General features: G+C 44.5%; 1 pseudogene; it reads right to left on the bottom strand.

Moving 5' to 3' along the window:
- Window positions 1-11872: 11872 nt before the first annotated feature.
- On the bottom strand, window positions 11873-13045 carry LOC149326447 (uncharacterized; annotated as a pseudogene).
- Between the last annotated feature and the right edge of the window lie 254 nt (window positions 13046-13299).

The following is a 13299-nucleotide window of genomic DNA, read 5'->3' as shown; positions in this document are numbered from 1 at the left end:
GGCGTTTGCGTTCTTGTGCGGATAGCCACGTTTCACATCTGCTGGCGGAAACGTGGAAGGTGTAGGTGCTTATGGTTGGCTGCTGGCTGCACGAGGGCACACCCAACGGGCCGCAACAAAATCCAGCGACGAAATTTATTTATTTACTTATTTATTGATTTATTTGGGAATACTGCAGAGTCGGCTGACTCCAAGCAGGAGTGGACAAAAAAAAACAAAAACAAATGCAAGAATCAAGAATACAAGAATACTCGAATACAAGAATACACGAATACAAGAAACAATACAAGAACAACTTCACCCCAGCATTTTCAGGTTTTTAACGAACTCTTACGCACTGGCACTGTCGACAATATTCCTAGGTAATTTATTCCAAGCGCGTATGGTTCCCGGAAAAAATTAATACTTAAAGGTATCGTTTAGGGGGCTACATTCACGAATCATTTTCCCGTTATCAAAACGCGAGCTTGTGCGTAGTGTGTTAGGGGTAATGAAATTATGATTGTTGATGTCTATTATATTATTATATATTAAATACAAATATTTTAATCTGCATTCGGAACGCCTAGCTCGTAGTGTCTCGAGACCAATATAATCAATCATTTCTGTCACGCTGTCAGTGCGTTTATATTTATTGTAAATGAATCTGGCCGCGGTTCATTGAACCCTTTCTAATTTTGAAATATTTTTCTTTGTATAAGGGTCCCATAGACACGAGGCATACTCCAGACATGTCCGGACCAACGCTTTATAGGCTGCTAGTTTCACGTGCATGGGGGCTTTTGAAAGCTTGCGTCTAATAAACCAGATAGATTTAAAGGCTTTGGTGCAGACTGTATTAATATGAAAATCCCAACTCAGATTGTGTGTAATAGTAACTCCGAGGTATTTAACAGACGGCGATTCCTTAAGTGCAGTGCCATTTACAGAATAAGAATGTTGTAAAACGGTTTTCTTCCTGGATATGCGTAGGGCTAAGCATTTATCAGCATTTAAAAACATGTTCCAATTTGCGCACCAACCTGAAACGTCAGCAAGGGCTTTGTTAAGTTTAATTTAATGGCGCGCTGCAGGCAGTGCACGCCACTGTCTGCAGCGTTTTTTGTGCCGCGATGCTTGAGTGCACGCACAGACACAGACGCGCGTAAGGCACCACCCGAAACGCCGCAATTTTGTTCAAAAGTTGATTTCAGAGAGCACCTCTTTGGCGCCCGTTTCTGCCTTTCCCGGCGTGCCGTCGCCGTTGTGCCGATGTAACCAGCAGTGGACACCCTTTAAACTGCGAAACCAATGGAGCGGGAGCTTGCAAAGCAGATGGAGAAATTGGTAAATTGGTTTTTGAGGAACGGAAATGCGCAGTATCTGTCTCACACATCTTGATGGGCACCTGAACCAGAGTGAAGCCGCATAACTGCCCTCTTCGAACAGTGGACACCTCATTCGTGCTTTAAGCTACGTGGCAGCAGTGACAGATGTCCGCTGCATGCTTTGGCATTGACAAAGTTTATTTATTTATTTATTTATTTATTGTACCCTCAGGGCCCGAAGGCATAACAGAGGGGAGTGAGAATACATAAAAAATTCAGTCTAAACAGCAACAAGGAGGGAAAACAAAAAAAAGCCAGAAATACATGACAAAGTAAAAACACAGGAAGGCAATGAGATTAGAATGCAGTGGGGATACATTAAAAGAGTGTGTAGACAGTAAAAGGCAATTTTTATACAGTAATAAACGACACATACTCAGAAAGAAACATTAAGGACTTTACGAAATGCAATATTGAAGGTGATTCCAGCTGACAGAAGCTCGGGGTATGAATGAGTCATGAAAACGTTTGGTGTGACAAGATGAGATTCAAACTTTGTGACGGTGATCAACGCGTGCTGATATGTAACATGGTCTTGACAGTAACTTAGGATTGAGAGAGCTGTTGTGGTAAATTTTATGACAAAGACACAATGACGCTATTAATCTGCGGTGGGAAAGAAGTGGCAGGGATAAACTTGATTTCGTGGCGGTTACACTGCTTGTTCAGTGATAATTAGAAAGAATGAAACGGCGTGCGCGGTTCTGCACAGCTTCCAAATCAGAAACGAGTGAATCGATGCCAGGGCTCCAGAGAGATGCAGCATATTCTGACTTGCACCGTACCAATGTTATATAAAGTAATAATTTTATTGAACTAGATGAACGTGAGAAATTTCTGCGAAGGTACCCAAGCATGCGATCAGCGTTATTTATTATGTATTCAACGTGAGTTTTCCAAGACAGGCTACAAGAAACGTAAACACCCAGCTATTTATAACATGACACGGTTTCGAGAGACACGTTGTTAATGTGATAAAAAGAAGGGGCATTGAGAGACGAGAAATGCATACATGTTCACACTTATTAATGTTTAGTTGCATGTTCCAAATAAAACACCAGTCAAGAACCTTGTTAATATCGGATTGAAGACAATAGACATCATTACCACCTTTAATTTCGCGGTAAATAACACAATCATCGGCAAAAAGATTATTTGAAGAAGAAATGCTAGTCGGTAAGTCATTTATATAGATGAGTAAGAGGAGGGGCCCATGAACTGACCCCTGAGGCACGCCGAAGCGGACAGGCAAAGCATGCGAGTTTATATTGTTCGCTGTTACGAATTGTGAACGGTTAAAAAGAAAGCATTGTAGCCATGCAATAACATTAGGGTCTATGTTAAGATTGCTTAATTTAAGAAAGAGAAGCTCATGGTAAACAGTGTCAAACGCTTTCGAGAAGTCTAAAAATATGCAATCTGCCTGAGAGCCGTGGTCAAGGATGCAATGAAGGTGATGTGTGAAACATATTAGCTGACTTTCGCATGAAAAAGACTTACGAAAACCATGCTGGGCAATGTTGAAAAAGGAGTTCGATTCTAAAAAAGAGATGAGATGAGAATATATGACGTGTTCCATGATCTTACACGGAATACTAGTGAGCGACATAGGTCGAAAGTTATCAGGAGAATGCTTGTTTCCGGACTTATGCCGTGGAATCACCTTCACAATTTCCAATCATTAGGAATACAACCTATTACAAGAGACTGTTCAAACAATTTAGTAAGAATTATGGAACAATAATACTTTGTATTAATTAAAAACTTCGAATTAATGTTGTCAACACCGCGAAACCTTACGATTTTATATGATGCGCTGGATGCCTGACGCGTCGAATATAACTGGATTCATAGGAAGAGCATCAAAAACAGGCCACACGCGATGAACAAGAGAAAAATTACTAGAAAATGCCGCAGCAATGTATTGTTTAGAACAGAAGCAAACTCGTAAGAAGGAAAGGCAACACCATCAGAAGAAGTAAGTAGTATTGTGGAAGGGTCTTTCTTGTTAAAGGTGCACTGAAGAGGAATCTGAACTCGTCTTTTTGACGCGGAAACTCAATCTGCACGTTCCGAGCATTCTTAGAAACTTCGATTTATTGCCCTGTGTGGCCGATTTCCCGAATTAAATCGAATTAACGTCCGGCTCTGCCTTTTTTTTTTTAATTCTCCCTCGTACGGTGGGCGGAGACGACCGACGCGGGGAGTGCCTTTTAGCCAGTCCCGCGGCGGCTTGCCGCTCTGCCATCGGCGGAGTAATACGTAGTAGTCCGTAGAAGCAAATAGTCCGCGCGTATTTTCATTTCTGCGGGCTTATTTTGCGGCTATATTATCTGCAAATAAAACTATTTATTCACGGAAACCTAAAAAACAAAATGAAGCGAAAGCAATGCCTCCACGGAGCTGGCTGAAAGGCTCTCCAAGCGTTGGTCGACTTCGCTCACCGTACGAGGGAGAATTAAAAAAAAAGGCGGGAGCCGGATGTTAATTCGATTTAATTAGGGAAATCGGCCACAATGGGCAATAAGTCGCAGTTTCTAGGAATGCTAGGAACGTGTAGGTCGAGTTCCCGCGGCAAAAAGACGAGTTCAGATTATTCTTCAGTGCACCTTTAACTACATTCCAAAATTATTGACCAACATAGCAGGCAGAGTGTGGTTAAAAATGTGTCCTTTGCTTTTTTTAGCGCAGATTTGTACTGTGCAGCTGCGGAAAAGTAGGGCCTCCCATTGTTGTTTAGAATTCAACAACTTCTCAGAGCGGAACAAGCGCTTCTTTTTATTGGAGAGTCTTTATAAAACATTACTAAACCAAGGTGATTCCCTGTCGCACTTCAAAGATCTTAATGGCGCAAAAGTGTTAATGAGATGTTCAACGATATCCTTGAACAAATCCCAGTTAGTGTAAAGAGAACGCTGTGAAAAGGCTGGTAAGTAATCTTCCAAAAAAAGAGCTAGTTCGCAGTTAATGGCGTTAAAGTCAGCCCGTTTATAATTTCTGATGTGTTTAGTCTGACTAACTCGGATACACACAGGAATTTGTACATCTAAATGCAGCAAAAAATCACTGAGACCAGGTAGGTAAAAAATCGAAGGGATAAGATCAGGCACGTTAGTTAGAACAAGATCTAAAACATTCGATGCGGATGAAGTAGTTCGAGTAGGTTTAGAGACTTATTGCGAAAGGTTGAAATCCATACAAGTTGACAAAAACTTTTTACATTCCGTAGAGAAAGAGCTGAGATAAGGTGACGTATTAGTCCACACGATACTCAGGTAGTTAAAATCGCCAGCAAAGACAATATGTGTACTCGGAAATCGTACAGTGATCATGTTAAGGGCATCATGCAATTCGTCGACGAATGTCGGGCTCAAAGATGGGGGACGTTAACATACACCCAAAATCATTCTCTTAAAACGTACACTAGGTTGCACCCAAACCAGTTCCGCCGCCGCGGTGGCTCAGTGGCTATGGTGCTCGGCTGCTGACCCAAAAGACGCGGGTTCGATCCCGGCCGCGGCGGCTAGAATTTCTTTGGAGGAGAAATTCTAGAGGCCCGTGTACTGTGCGATGTCAGTGCACGTTAAAGAACCCCAGGTGGTCGAAATTTCCGGAGCCCTTCACTACGGCGTCTCTCATAGCCTTAGTCGCTTTGGGACGTTAAACCCCATAAACCAAACCAAACCAAACCAGTTCCAGGCTATTTGGAATATTAATAGGCGATGCTCCAAAGTTATCCGCGACAGCAATCAAAACACCTCCTCCAGATCTCTCACTTCTGTCATATCTAAACACGTTATAGCGTTTTTTACAGTCAAATAGTTCATTGTCCGCTATCTTGGGAGAAAGCCACGTTTCGGTTAGTAAGACGACATCAGCATCACAGGTATAAATGATAGGATTAAGTTCATCGCGCTTGGGTAGTAACCTTCGTATGTTGGAAAAAAGAAAAGAAAGCGAGTTGGCACTATCGGACACCGGCCCACTGACCCTCGCGCAGCCCTACGGCGCGTTGGTCAAGCCAGAGGTATCGTGATTTGACTGCTGATTATGGACTGGCGAAGGAGACAATCGATCAGTCTGCTCAGCATATGACGAAGCAGCGATATCGTGACTTGAGTTAATATCAAGAAAAGATGCTGATGCCCGAATGGTAGACTCCATGAATATACAGTCGCGAGCAGGGTTATAACTGTAGCATTTGTTCTTAATGTACAGTTTGTTGTACCCAAGCTTGTAAAATGAGTCCTGACCCTTAGCGAATTGAAGCAGCTTTTTCCTGGCCTGGCGCGTTTCTAACGAGTAATCTTCACTTACGGTGGTACCTACATATTTAACTTCGCCTGACTGGGATAGAATTTGTTGCTTTGTTTTAAAGGAGCAGAACTTCACGATAACCGGGCGACATTTATCATCCGAAAATGTACCAATCCCATGAGTACGTTCAAACGCATCCTTTGTGAGCGCCGGACTGAAGCAGTTAGAAATTGCGTTCAAAAGCTTGTCTTCCGTTCCTTCCCATGTTTCCGCTGGACTGTCACGTAAGCCAAAAAACAATAGATTGTCTCTTCGCTGCCTGTCTTCAAGCTGAGACTGGCTAAGCCGCAATTTGGCATTCTCGCTAATCAGGTTATCAGCGAGTTCGCGCAGGGTCAGCAGCTCTTGTTGAGCCTTGTGAGAAGCAGAAGCTTGAAGTTCAACTGCCGACAGCCTCGCTTCGATATCGGAGATATTCTTTTTCATGTATTCCTGATTGTCTTTTATTTCAGATATAGAAACAATTAAGCGTGACTGTTCGATTTCCATTCTAGCAGTGCGTGAGCTAACGTTCTGTAATAAAGTTAACACGTCATTAAGCTTTTTCTGTACAGAGTCATCTGTTTCACTGTCCTTGGCACGCGTACCAGGGCCAGGGTTAAGTTCGACATCACCCGACTGCAGAACCAGCTGAGCACACACATCAAATGACTGCACAAGCAAACCTAATAGCACTTGTGGGCGTGGGAACAGCAGAAGACAAACATTGCTAGATTTCTTTGCAAACATAGGAACGTCATTACTAACCTGCATGAACAAATGCATGCTGTCAAACAACCGTGCCACGATGCCGTCCACACGCCCACTCGAAGGCGCGGGCCGCTGGCGTTCGTTTATATCCAAAGAAAATGCTGATGACGTAGGCGATGAGCTGAACTTCTGTGAAAGAGCCATAGTCGAAGAGGGTTGCCAAGACGGGTCATGTGAAGCTAGTTGAGCATAACAGCAAAAAGGTACAGGTTCAATCCAACGGTGTCTGTTGGAGCGGTAGATGCCACATAGATCTGAAGATATCCAGCTATCTGCATGAACAAACGCATGCTGTCAAGCAACCGTGCCACGATGCTGTCCACACGCCCACACTTGTACCCTAACGTTACGATCTGTATTTTTTTTCCTGAAAAATTCCTCGCCTGGGAGCTCCATGTTGATTTCTGACCGCTTTTACAGATACGGACTGCGTACAGACCAATGTGATGAGCAGAAAGTTATTAGCATTCACTCTTAACAGCGTCGAGAAGGTTCTGAACCTGCACGCGTTTAGCCAACTTAAAAAAAAAAAAAGTCGCCAGTTGAACATAGTCGCATGTAGCCAGATGTCACAATAGGTTAACACTCCCAGACGGTCTTAAACGGTTTGTGCTATAAAATGTAGCGTCTTTCTAAGAAAGGGCTTTAATATAATGGACCCGGCAACTTAGAAGAGGTGAATGAACGTATTGAGTTGTACTTACTTCAGTCTTCTCTCGGTGGACCGAGGTTGATTATTTCTCGACTTGAAATCTTAGCCGGAACATAAACCTCATATAAACCACAGAAAAAGTGGCAGCTTGACTGCTGTTGGCAGCAAATAACCGGTGAAGTGGCCAAGCTTCCCTCCAGAAGTTAATCTAGTGACAGCTTATGTTGCTAGTGTCAGATAATGTTTAAAAAAGGAAAAAGAAATATAAGATTACCTACCCTTCGCTGTGCTTCCTCTAGCACTTTTTAAAGCAGCCTGTAAAACGGCGTCACTCTCTTTCACTCATTTTTTAGGGAGTCGAATTTATACCTCACCTGATAAAGGCTGCGAAAGTTTCGCGAGGGATTCCTTTCTCAGCGCTGGAGTCTCTCCAAGCTGATCTTCGGAGATCTGTTGGAGCCTAAAAGAGTGGGCATCCTCGGACGTATCGAACACGTCGTCCGATGACTTCTTTATGTACACACCACTCATCTCGGATAGCTATGCCAACGAAAGTTGCACAGTCTACTTCGAGGGCACCGCACAGCCGAAGCGTCCCGCAACACTGCAAAGGATGCAGACACTCTGAGCGGAGAAAGTGTCTGCACGGTGTTGCGACCCGAGTAGCATGGCCCGAGACCGGAGACCGGGGCATCACAAGCACCACACTGCACCGCCGCCGTCGCGAGGTTGTCGACCTTGTCGACTGTTCACGGTTGCTGCTTGATCGGGCCCACGTGGCCAGAAGAGCAATCACAAAAGCTCGTCCGCCGCCAGGTAGAGGCCTCGAAAGGGGTTACAGCTCTTCGCTGTCCTCTGAAGAGGCCGCATCAGCTAGGCAGGTCCTCTGTTTGCTGGGTGATCCAAGGGTCGGTGTCTGCAGGCCAAGGGTCCCAGGTAGAGCATTAGTGGTCAAGTCTGCACAATGCCCCACCCCGGCAAGGAAAGAGCACCACCCTTCTCCCGAGTTGTGCCAGGCAAAACAAAGAACAAAGCCTTAAGCTGTGCTGCTCGATTAACTCCCCTTTTGGCTCCCCCCCTCAGGCGGTCTGAATGGGTGAGCTGCGGACGTGACCTATGCGAGCGAATAAATGCCATCGCATTTTTCAATTGTGAATCAGGTTTTATGCTGGAAGAAATTACAGCTGCCTTTGCGATCCGTAGACGGACGGCCCAGATAGATCAGCTGAGAGGATAGTAGAGCTCCACTACTATTCATGTATTCTCAAGCGCTAATCTATACATATTAAACAACATAACCTACACACATTGTAACTATACATTACAGAAAACGCTCAAATGCTGTCATTCAAAAAAAAAAAACTCTTTTATACAGAGAATTAACAAGCGTCTTTTGAGCCGCATCATTCCAGCCAGAAATAAAAGCTCAAAACATCGTTTGCACTTTTCTGCCGGAGTAAAAAAAACACGAACAGTAAATACAAGACGCATACAGGTGTATTCCTGGAATACCGCTACTTCAGCCGCATTCGGCGCGGTCGGGCGGCCGGTCTACCCGCTGTCTCCCAAAAGCTGCGGGGCTGATTAGTTGCGTCTCTTTGCGATTGGCATGCAAAGCGCGGGCAGCGCTGAAAAAGCTTTACATGAGAGGGGCGCTTCCCCCTGTCCCGGTTTCCTGCATGTCTCGTCTTGATCTGACCCGCGCGCGCTCGGAGGCGCCCTTTTTGTCTGGTAGCCGCGCGCTCCCTTCCTTAGCAAGCAGCAGGCGTCACATGTCTCATGACAATCCTTGCTGTGGTCCAACAATGGAGGAGTGGCTTACGCCCTGTATGGGCCCGCTTAGTCGATCTTTTCTTCACGCGACTCCTGTGAGCTCTTGAGTGCCGCGGTGGCAACTCCAAGAAGTTACGCGTGGTCCTCAATTGGGAAAGCCCGACCTGCACTTTTTGCTTTGCGACACCACATAATTTGGTCTTCGTGGCACGGCACCGTCTTTTGGAAGCTGCTCCAGCCGATCTGTTGCGCGCGCCTTCTGTTCTTGCGGTGCCGTCACGCGTTAAGGTGCCGGCCCTCGCCGCAGCGTCAAAAGCTGACAAAGTAATTGCCGGAGGGTCGTCGCCTGCGGAATTTTCCTCGCATAGCAAAACTACCTGAGCCCTGCTGTCAGTGCTAGGTAACAACCTCTCTGAAAACTCGGACGCCTCAGCGATTTGGTCTGAGCTCGGTTCTTTACTTTTTTCTTTCTTTATTTCATTTCATTTTCTCACAACAGAGAAAAAAGGAGCAGGAGCTAAAGGCTCATAGCCTGACAGAGGCTCCTGCCCCAGGTAGCACAATTCGGCATTTCAGTGCACACTTAATAAAAAGAAAAGATAGACAGGGAAACAGCTCTCAATTACAAAAACACATTTGAACATATAAATATTTCAACATATAAAAGTGAACACATAAATACGGAATTAGACAACACTTAGTAGAATTTAAAGGAAAAAAAGAAACGCTAAATGCACATCTCGGCACTCTGCAAAACTCATGCAATTGCAAACAAACACACACAGATTACAGACACATAGCACACCGTACTCTGATAACATATATACACCTTGATTACACCTAAAATTAATGAATGCAAACAATGTCTTATTGAAGAAAAGAAATGGGTTTTTTTAACAAATACGATTTGACATATTTCTTAAACTCCGGTTTTTGAAATTTAATTTCTTCTCCTATGAAATTTAGCAAATAAGGAAGTTGGAAATGTAAGATCTGTCTGCCATAATTGTTCCTAAAGAGCGGTATTCTTCTTGTGTGTTTACGTAAGGTGTATTTTAATTCTTCTAAGTTTGCTTCAGAGAGGTACAATTTATTGTTTTTTATGTACTGTAATAACTTGAAAAAGTATATTTGCACAGCTGGAAGCATTTCATATTTAATAAATAGCTTGTCTGTGGGAAGATCAGATGGTTTTCCTTGATAATTTTTAAATATTCGCAACACCTTTTTTTGAGGATCGTTAGTTTGTTATAGTTATGAGCTGTAGTAGTACCCCACACTAGACTACAATATGATAACTTGGAGAGGAAAAGAGAGGAATGCAATGTTTTCTTCAACCACAAAGGAATGAGCTTACCAGTTTTATACATACAGCTCACGGTTTTTCCCAACTCTGCAGCTAATTTATTCACATGCGTGTTCCAGGACATATTTTGAAACCATACGCCTAAGAACTTTTGAACTGTCACCTCATGCAGTCTCGTGTTCCGAAATAATGTTACAACCTTTGCAAAAGACTCTTTATTTATAGGTTTAAATATCACATATTTGGTTTTACTTACATTTAACTGTAACTTATTTGCGTCCAACCAGTAAGAGAGGTTTTCTAAGTAATCGTTCACTGTTTTTTCTAAGTGAGGTAGTGACGCATTTGAAAAGAATAGGTTTGTGTTATCTGCATACATGACTATTCGAGGTGAAGAAGGTATTAATGGAAGATCATTTATGTACAGATTAAATAACAAAGGCCCCAGTATCGACCCTTGAGGAATACCATATAAAATTACTGATCGTGGCGAGGACAGTTTATTGGAAGACACATATTGATACCGTTTGGTCAAGTAGCTCTCTAAGAGCTTGTGCGCATTCCCCCGTATTCCATACCTCTGCAGTTTACATAAAAGAATGTCATGATTAACGGAGTCGAATGCTTTACGAAGATGTAGAAATAAGCCTATTGTGTATAAACGATTTTCGATGTTCTTTATTATTTCTTGCTTAACGTTGAGTAGTGCGAGTTCACATGATTTGTTCTTCTGGAAACCGTACTGAGCATCGCGCATTATACTGTATTTATCTATGAAGCTTATTAATCTTAAATTTATGATAGTTTCAAACACTTTTGAAAAAAATGGAAGGACAGATATGGGCCTGAAGTTATTCACTGAGCTATCATTCCCACCTTAATGAATAGGACATACTCTAGCTATCTTAAGGCTTTCGGGAAATATTCCCGTCTCAAGAATACAATTGATAATGTGAGTTAAAACTGGTGAAATAATGTCGGATACATGTTTGAAGGGGACAGCTTTTATATCATCAAAACCAGAGGCAGAATCATTCTTTAGTTTATCAATAATTTTGCTGACTTCATGAGGAGAGGTAGGGGACAATATAAGCGAGTTTACCACGCTTTCACTTGGCGGGACAGTAGAAAGAGTATGCTGATGGAGACTGCAAACATAATTTCCACAACTGATAAAATGTTCATTCAGCGCTGCCAATGAATCTTTAACATTCAGACTATGTTCATTTTGAGTAACACTCAATGTGCATGATGTAAAAAATAGCGCACAGGGAACACACGGGACGGAAAGTAAACAAGCAGACAAGCGCTAAGCAGACAAGTGGACACTCAATGTGTGTTCCTGCCCATTTCTTTCTGGGCTCAACTGGGCCGCGATCTCGCGGTGTTTGGAACGCGACAGCTCGTGCACGGAGTGGTCCCCGTTGCTCAAGCCCCTCTTCTTTAGCTCGTCTTCCAAACGGTTTGAGAAAAGTTAGGGGCACTGCTCCGGCAAGGTCGCTGACACCGCCGCTTCGGTATGCAGCACCCCAAACGGGCCTTCAATGGTGACGCGCGGGACCGGCAGAGAGACACTGTCCGCCTGGGCCACCTGCCGGATCCACGCGCTTTCCCCAGTGAAATCTTTCGGTAAAACGAGCGAAGGGTGCATTACATTCATTGTGGCGGCGGAGTCGCGCAGGACGCGACACCGTCGCCCATTCACGGTCATTTCACGCATGTACGGCTCAAGTAGGCGCATATTTTCCTCGTCGGGAGCAGTGAGCGAAAAAACCAGCCTAGTCCTTCGACAGCCACTCGCGATATGGCCTGGCTCGTTACAGCGGAAACATACTGCCGGTCTCCTCGCCTCGAAGGCTCTAGCACGATCCTTCTCTTTTTTTCTTTGTCCACGTCATTTTTACCGACGCAATCTTTTTCGCTGTCCCCCTCATCTGCCACTTTCTCTACCCTCCGCGGGGCCGCTCCATTCTCGTTCCACAGTAGGCGCTGCCTGAACTCCCTGTAGGGCTTTGTTACTGCCCGCAAGCTTTCCTTTCCTGTTTCGCGCCTGACCTGGAACTCTTCTGCGAGGTCGGCGGCGCTCTCTAAGCGTTTCTTTTCGGGCCTGTCTTGCACCCAGAGCCGCATTTCCTCATTTAGACAGTTGTAAAACTGTTCTAAACAGATCTTTCTACAACTTTGTCACGGTCCTCATAAACCTCCGCGGCTTTGAGCCATTCGATCAGATTTGCCTTCAGAGAGTACGCAAAATCTGGGAATGACTCAGAAGGTCGCTTCCCCGTGGTTCTGAACCGTCGATGGAAGGCGTCGGCTGACATGCGGTACTTTTTCAGCAAGGTGGCCTTCACTTTATCGTAATCATCCGCCTCCGCCTTTGTCAGCCGAGCAAGCTCGTCGACAGCCTCACATGGCAGAACCGTCAAGAGGTGTTGAGGCCCAGTGGTGCGAAGAAATTTATGGTTTTCGCACGTGCGCTCAAAGTTCACAATGAACAGCCCGATATCTTCGCCCATATTGAAAGGCGACATAAGGTATTTCATTCTGAGCGGCTTCGATGACTGACTGCTCACAACAGAGGTCGTGCCTTCTTTTGCTGCTTCTGCCTGAGCTTCAGCTAGCTTCACCTCTAGTCGCTTCTTTTTTAGCTCCACCTCATCTTTCCTCTTTTGTTCCTCTAACTCCAATTTCTCTTTCCTTCTTCGTTCTTCCCATTCCTCTTGTTATTTCCTGCCAGTGCTCCACTATCTCCTCGTGCTCAAAACCGAGGTCCTCTATCGCACTGACATCCTGCAATTTCTTCATAGTTTTCCCACAATCAATCCCTAATTCCCCAGATAAGGAAATCAGGTCCATCTTACGCAGCTTTCGCCAGTCCATGACTGCCCTTATGTGCTCGCTAATAATGTGATTGCTAGTCTCTCAAGGATGTTGGTGCAAACAAGGTTCAAAACCGAAGAGGCGACTACAACCAACGTACACTACCAGGAAGAGCAGCACAAATGCTAAGCCTGGCAATACACAAGGAGAGAAGGCAATGCACTCACCAAAACCGGAGCCAGGATACCGCGCAGACGATCTCACCGCTGCCAACCAGTTGTTGCGACCCAGGTAGCATGGCCGGACCGGAGATG

This window comes from Amblyomma mixtum, chromosome 10 (assembly GCF_055824585.1).
Source record: "Amblyomma mixtum isolate Tamu chromosome 10, ASM5582458v1, whole genome shotgun sequence".
NCBI classification, from domain to species: Eukaryota; Metazoa; Arthropoda; class Arachnida; order Ixodida; family Ixodidae; genus Amblyomma; species Amblyomma mixtum.
The sequence above is the reverse complement of the archived record's forward strand: the minus strand, read 5'-3'. Positions and strand labels throughout refer to the sequence as shown.